This window comes from Lytechinus pictus, unplaced genomic scaffold (assembly GCF_037042905.1).
Source record: "Lytechinus pictus isolate F3 Inbred unplaced genomic scaffold, Lp3.0 scaffold_156, whole genome shotgun sequence".
Taxonomy (NCBI): domain Eukaryota; kingdom Metazoa; phylum Echinodermata; class Echinoidea; order Temnopleuroida; family Toxopneustidae; genus Lytechinus; species Lytechinus pictus.
The window spans coordinates 1-6213 of record NW_026974276.1 but is presented as its reverse complement, the minus strand read 5'-3'; the positions used below and the strand labels follow the sequence as shown (position 1 = coordinate 6213).

Genomic DNA, 6213 nt, shown 5'->3' with positions numbered 1-6213 from the left:
ACGCCATAACAGCTCGCGCGATATTTTCGGCAATGCACCCCGACCTTTCGGGGCACCGTAGACCCCGTCCCCCTTTTCTGTGCACCAATGCCCTTACAAAAATGTCGTGTGGTATAACTGTGTGGTACCCGGCTTTACCACACGAATTACCACATGAATGTAGGTTACCACATGGTTACCACATGAACATCTGTGGTAATTTTCCATATCCTTGTGTGGTAACGTCAGCTGGTAGCTGTGGTAATTTGTTGTATATGTGGTACTTCTGTGGTAAATCAAAATTACCACATGAATGCATGTTACCTCATGATGCCATTGTGTGGTAATATAAATTCAAATATGTGGTATTTGTGTGGTATTGTTATATTTCTGTGGTAAATCAAAATTACCACAGGAATGAATGTTACCACATGATGCCATTGTGTGGTAATGTAAATTCAAATATGTGGTATTTGTGTGGTATTGTATACTTCTGTGGTAAATCAAAATTACCACATGAATGCATGTACCTCATGATGCCATTGTGTGGTAATATAAATTCAAATATGTGGTATTTGTGTGGTATTGTTATATTTCTGTGGTAAATCAAAATTACCACAGGAATGAATGTTACCACATGATGCCATTGTGTGGTAATGTAAATTCAAATATGTGGTATTTGTGTGGTATTGTATACTTCTGTGGTAAATCAAAATTACCACATGAATGCATGTACCTCATGATGCCATTGTGTGGTAATGTAAATTCAAATATGTGGTATTTGTGTGGTATTGTTATACTGCTGTGGTAAATCAAAATTACCACATGAGCATGTTACCGCATTAGCCCATTGTGTGGTAATGTAAATTCAAATATGTGGTATTTTTGTGGTGTTATGCTCTGCGGTAAATCAAACTTACCGCATGAATGCAATACCACATGATGCTATTGTGTGGTTATGTCGATCAGTTCAAATATGTGGTATTTGTGTGGTATTGTTATACTGCTGTGGTAAATCAGAATTACCACAGGAATGCATGTTACCACATGATGCCATAATTGTGTGGTAATGTAAATTCAAATATGTGGTATTTGTGTGGTATTGTATACTTCTGTGGTAAATCAAAATTACCACGTACATGAATGCATGTACCTCATGATGCCATTGTGTGGTAATGTAAATTCAAATATGTGGTATTTTTGTGGTGTTATGCTCTGCGGTAAATCAAACTTACCGCATGAATGCAATACCACATGATGCTATTGTGTGGTAATGTCTATTCAAATATGTGGTATTTGTGTGGTATTGTTATACTGCTGTGGTAAATCAAAATTACCACATGAAAGCATGCATGTTACCACATTAGCCCATTGTGTGGTAATGTCAATTCAAATTAATATGTGGTATTTGTGTGTTATTGCCCTTCTGTTGAAAATCAGAAATACCACACAAAATAGTTATCACACCCATAACTTAGACCCCCCTCAGCTCACCCCCTATCAAAATTAAAAATTGATTCGCCGGGGGGGGGGCGGTGACAGGCTTGCGCATGCGCACTTACCGCCAACATTTGAAAAGAATTCCGTTGCGTTGCAGTTTATTGAGCTCCATCGAGAAGTGTGACGAAGAAGGCCGTTAATAATTCAACTACTTAAAGAATACGGGTTAGATATGGACAACGACTTCGAAGACATTTGCAGTAGGCTAAACAGTAAGTTAGATAACCATTTTCTATGATTTTCTTTTCGTAGTTTGTTAAATGCCCCGGCTTGCAACTAGCTAAAGATTTCGTCAATGAAAATGACATGACACTGGCAATCCCACCCTGTCCAACCGGGCGCTCGCCCGGCCCCGAGCGCCTGCTCGCTGCTGTGATGTGGACCACTGGCTGGTGGTCTCAAAGTCTGCACACAGTCACAGCACACCTAACGATTTGAGTTTAGATTTAACGTGAATTTCCTATTATTTTACAAAATCTTTCAATTGATGATGTTCCTTGTATTCTTATGAGTAAGTGTGCAAAAAGTTTCATTAAAAATTGAGAGAAATAATTGATTTTCTTGGGAAAAACTCTCGGCCAGTCATGGTCATTTTGATTGAACAAAATGATTAGTGGTAGGATGGGGGGTCGGGTGTCCGAACACTTTATATTTTTGAAGCCTTCTTGTTTTGTCTTTGGATTACACTAAAAATATGAATTCAATAGTTTTAATCATCTTCTATTTTGTTCTCTATATAATATTTCCTAACATTTTGTACTAAAAATTGATGAAACTTTGCTTGTAAATTTTTCCAAATGACTTTCTAAAATTGATCGTCCGGACACAACCTGTCCGGACACACAACAACTGGGTATACTGGTAGTGGTAGGATGGGAGTCGGGTGTCCGGACAGTTTATCTTTTTGAAGCCTTCTTTTTTGTCTTTGGATTACACCAAAAATATGAATTCAATTAATGATATTCAATACTTTTAATCATCTTCTATTTTGTTCCTTATAAATAATATTTCCTAACATTTTGTACTAAAAATTGATGGAACTTCGCTTGTAATTTTTTCCAAATGACTTTCTAAAATTGATCGTCCGGACACACAACCTGTCCGGACACACAACAACTGGGTAATACTAATAGTGGCCGATGTCTGCGCACCTATTCACTTTACACAGACCTGTTACACATGATGCGAAGATTTCGATAAGAAAGCAGTCACAGAGGCTGCATTTTGAGGCCGTCACATGAAATGCCCAGGAAAGAGTTCCATATGCAATTCCAATGCACCCCCCACCAACATGATCAAAAATAAGATTGTTGAGATTTAATTCCATTCCAGTTCGTTCATTTCAGATTTTCCTATAATTTTTTTTTTACCGTTGTGTTGGCACCTAAGTTGGGACTTGAGATCACCTCGTTTTATTTGCAGTCAAGACCTGTTCCTGCTATGCTAGCGAGAAGTGCTGATACCGGAAGGGGTATTTTAACGATTATCAGCCAATAGTTCGACTAGACTTGACTCACAGAGTGACACAGACCCTTGAGTAAATAAACCGATGTCTATGGACAATTACACACACTAGATACATCCATACATGCTCGAAATTTGACGGTATAAAGCCATATTTTAGTATGTATTTCCACTCCTAGTACTATCCACTCCCCCATCATATATGTTCTATATTGTGCTAGATATATTATTCTGAACCTTCTTCATGTTTTTCAGTGTTAGGGGAGTGCATATGGAACTCTTGCCAATGCCCTAAATTCATTATTTTCCCACCATTTTGAGTCAGATTTTTTATGAATAGATCTGTTTATGACATTTCAGGAGAAAGAGAGAAGGACCCAAAACTACCTGTCCTGGCATCACATTTGAGGAGAAGAAGTCGATGAATATGACCTAGCCCGGGGGAGTTTCCAGAAGAAGGCCCAGAACCACCGGCCGCCAGGAGTGGAGGTCCTTTGTTGTTGCTCTCCATGTCAGGAGGCATCGGGCAGTAGGTAAGACTAAGTAAGTACAGTAGGCTCTTTCAGGTGTAAAGTTTATTTTTTGTTTGGAGTCGTTGCATATCTTCCATTATCAGAATCGCGCAGATTCGGATGTGCGCAATCTTGGGGCACCTTATCTGTCAATAGTCCTAACTGTACTTAAAGGACTCTGTGATGATATTTTTATCATTTTTACATTGTACCAGGGGTATTTTTATTCACGGAGCCTAGACAAGTCTCTGTTGCCTGTAGAACTTGGTACACAAAGATGGATTTCCGTAAAAAATCCACCTTTCCCACAATAATTTTTGGGCAAACATTTAATTTGTCCAATTTGTAAGCCTTTGTAATCTAAATATAAAAAATTAAGGCTAAAGAAATGTTAATTGTAAGCAGGTAAACATTTCGAAGGATCACTTGCTTGCAATTCCCAAGCTATATAACACAATGACATGACCTTTAACTGGAGTGACGTCCATATGCAAGAAAATACAGAGAGAATTGGTGCAAATGCATAGCTGATTGTGCTAGTATTAGATTCCAGGCTGACGTGTATCGGTTTGGACGTTCTAATGACAAGTTTAGAGTGTAATTTGGCGCTAATGCCAGAAAACGAATTTCACCTCAAAATTTGTCAGATTTTTTGGCCAAATATCTATTCAATTTAATGTGTTCTAAAACTACTAAAGATTAAGTATAAGAATAATAATATATTCATAGGCCTACCGATAGTAAAATTAAAAAAAATAATGTAAGGCCTAACTTAAAGGAGAATGAAACTCTTGGAGCAAGTTAGCTTTTGTGAAAGCAGAAAAATCAAAGAATAAGATCAACAAAACTTTGAGTAAAATAGGACTAGCAATAAAAGAGTTATGAGCATTTGAATGTCGAGATCACTAATGCTATGGAGATCCTCCCATTGGCAATGCGACCAAGATCTGTGATGTCACACACGTACAACTCTCCCATTCGGACACTGAAAATATACCCCAAAACATCTCTTTTTGCTCATTCTAATCATATGACAAACGATTCATCAATGATATAATGTTGTGAAACCTCTGTACTTGTCATCTCATAAAGAAAACACCTAACCTTGTGATAGACTCTATAAAAGTGAGAATATAAGTGAAATAAGTACTAAAGTAATGAGGGAGTTGTACGTATGTGATATCACAGATCTTGGTCGCATTGCCGATGGGAGGATCTACATGGCACTAGTGATCTCAATATTCAAATGTTCATAACTTTCTTATTATTCATTCAATCTTCCTCAAACTTTCAACAATATGTTTCTTTGATTTTTCTCTTTGATATGTTGTCAGCTAGTTTCAAGGGTTTCATTCTCCTTTAACCACATTTAGGGCCTATTACTATTGTATATTTAAAGCTTTTATACAGATTGTCTTTAATTTGTGGAAGTTAAAAATCAAGATGATGATTAGATCTAGAATTCTCAGATCTGAAAATTAGACCATATCTTACCTTAAAAATCCTGCAAAATTTTCTAAATGCCTCATTTTGCCAGCCACATTTGAAAGGGTTCCTGCCCATTACGAAAGCTATGCACTTTAAAAGATTCATATTATTATTGTTAAAAAGACAAAAATTGAAGTGACATAAAGTAAGCTGCAAACAGTTGCTGGATACTCTTTGCATTAATATGTTCCTCACAGTGACACTGCTGTTACAGTTCCATGTAAAAATTGAACATTGAAATTGCATGCACATTAATGAGTGGCACATGCGAAGATTTACTTGTAGGACCCTTAGGCTTACTACACCATATATTTTGCGTCTTACCTACTGTGCATGTGCCATGGCTGGGACATGTACTTGTAGATTCTGCAATTTCTTGGCATGATTGAGGTTAACATTTTTTTTTCTCTCTCTTTTTTGCAGCCCTGGTAGAAGCACCATCTTGATACTATCATTCAAACTCTCATCAGCTGTATCATTATAGGTGGACTAAAAGAACAATATTCATGCAGATATAATGGTGAGTACAAATTTATCCTTTTTGGAAGGTATTTTTTATTATTATTGTGTTATTTTGATTATTTACATGTGCATGAACATGAGATGCAGTTAAATAATTTTGATTTTGTAACCACTCTGATACAAAGCTTGTGTAATGCTCTTACAAGGTTCATGCTGTTGTCAATTCAAACGTAATAGATAGGCATAAGTGAAACATCAACACCTAATGTGCATTTATGATCACATCAGAATTGATCTTCGTTATGTGAAATTGGCAACTTGTAATTTCTTATTCAAACTGATGGAATTATCCCATAACCATTTAAAACACATTTTAAAAAAGCATGAATTAAAATCATGTGTAATTAAAATAAATATTTTTTCAAAAATAAATTTACTCTAAAATGTCCTTCCCTATACAGAGATGGTTTGGAGGTGCAGCAGATCTTGAGGGCATCAAGCCCCCTCCCCGGACTTGACTTTACATGATAATATTTGAAGTATAAATATGTAACAAACCCCACATTGTTTTTTAATCATTTTTTAAAAAGTATGGAAATTGATATTGAAACCATGTAGTTTTTAATGAATATTAAATAGTTAATGCAGGAAAGGCTTTAATGTTTATCTTCTTCTGTTATTTTGGCAGATGCCTTAAGTTGGAATGGAAGGTGTCCTGAATCTGCACCCATTCATCTGGTTTCGTAACTCCTTTCATAGTGCTATTGGAACCTGCTCCCTACCAGTATAACATCAAACAGATTGGAAG

At 36.5% G+C, this 6213-nt stretch overlaps 1 long non-coding RNA gene across 1 annotated transcript; it reads left to right on the top strand.

The window, feature by feature from the left end:
- Positions 1 to 1522: 1522 nt before the first annotated feature.
- On the top strand, positions 1523 to 6207 carry LOC135153082 (uncharacterized). The gene is made up of 4 exons (XR_010297871.1): positions 1523 to 1691; positions 3304 to 3486; positions 5367 to 5463; positions 6094 to 6207. It is a non-coding gene; the product is annotated as an uncharacterized LOC135153082 (long non-coding RNA).
- The last annotated feature ends 6 nt before the right edge of the window (positions 6208 to 6213 follow it).